At 39.6% G+C, this 1,033-nt stretch overlaps 1 protein-coding gene across 1 annotated transcript in view; it reads left to right on the top strand.

Moving 5' to 3' along the window:
- The window catches only part of LOC115305161 (olfactory receptor 6C2-like), a 19,386-nt gene that overhangs the window by 18,033 nt on the left and 320 nt on the right, over nt 1-1,033 (top strand). The window lies entirely within an intron of this gene.

Here is a 1,033-nt window from a genome sequence, read left to right as displayed (position 1 = left end):
ATGTGACTTGCCCAAGCAACAGCCACAAACAGAGAGGCACATATGAGCTAGTCTTCGTAAGCAAGTTATAAAGTACCCTCCCTTTCTCAATGACACTTGTCACTGTCCATTTCTGCCCCTCCCAGGAGTGTTAAGCCTCCCGGTACTCCAATTTACATTTTCCCCCAAAACCCCATAAGAGAGGTGCCCAGGAAATTTCCCCCCGCCTTCATGTCAAAGCTTTGCCTCATTGAGATTCATATTTCAAGCAGCTGCTTTTAGGTATCCTTCCAGTAGAAGAAGATCCAGTAAATGCATTCTCATTGGGGATATCAGTAATTAATACTAACTTAATATATGGGCTTATGTCTTTGTGTTTTATTAGGGGGAAATGAGCATTAAATGAGTAAATTTGGCCATGACGTGTTTGTAGGGAAACCCTATATACTTCTACACGAGAGGAAACACAAATTTCTTAGGTTTTAAGTTATTGTCCAGGTGTATCCAATGTATGTTTTCTGAACAGAGAATCAAAATTACATTAGGTTACCCTTGCATTGCTCAAATAAATAATCTGCATTTATTCATTCAAATAAATATTTAATGAGCCTCTGTTATTATTTATTTATTTATTTATTTAATATAATTTATTGTCAAGTTGGCTAACATACAGTGTATACAGTGTGCTCTTGGTTTTGGGGGATAGATTCCTGTGATGCATTGCTTACATACAACACCCAGTGCTCATCCAACAAGTGCCCTCCTCAGTGCCCACCATCCATTTTACTCTCTCCCCCGCGTCCCTCCATCAACCTTCACTTTGTTCTCTGTATTTAATAGTCTCTTTTTTGTTTGCCTCCCTTCTTCTCTGTTTGTAACTCTTCCCCCCTCCTGAGTCTGTTATTCAAAGAACATCATAACAGAGACTGCAGCTTTAACAAGTTGCTTCCTCAAGGGGCTTCCAGGCTACCAGTAGGAGATAGTATTTCATTTTGGTGCATATTCAGTGACAGAGTAACACAAGGTAACAGTGAAAATGCAGCTTTGGATTTGG

Source organism: Suricata suricatta, chromosome 10 (assembly GCF_006229205.1).
Source record: "Suricata suricatta isolate VVHF042 chromosome 10, meerkat_22Aug2017_6uvM2_HiC, whole genome shotgun sequence".
Lineage (NCBI taxonomy): Eukaryota > Metazoa > Chordata > Mammalia > Carnivora > Herpestidae > Suricata > Suricata suricatta.
This window is presented reverse-complemented; position numbering and strand designations above follow the sequence as displayed.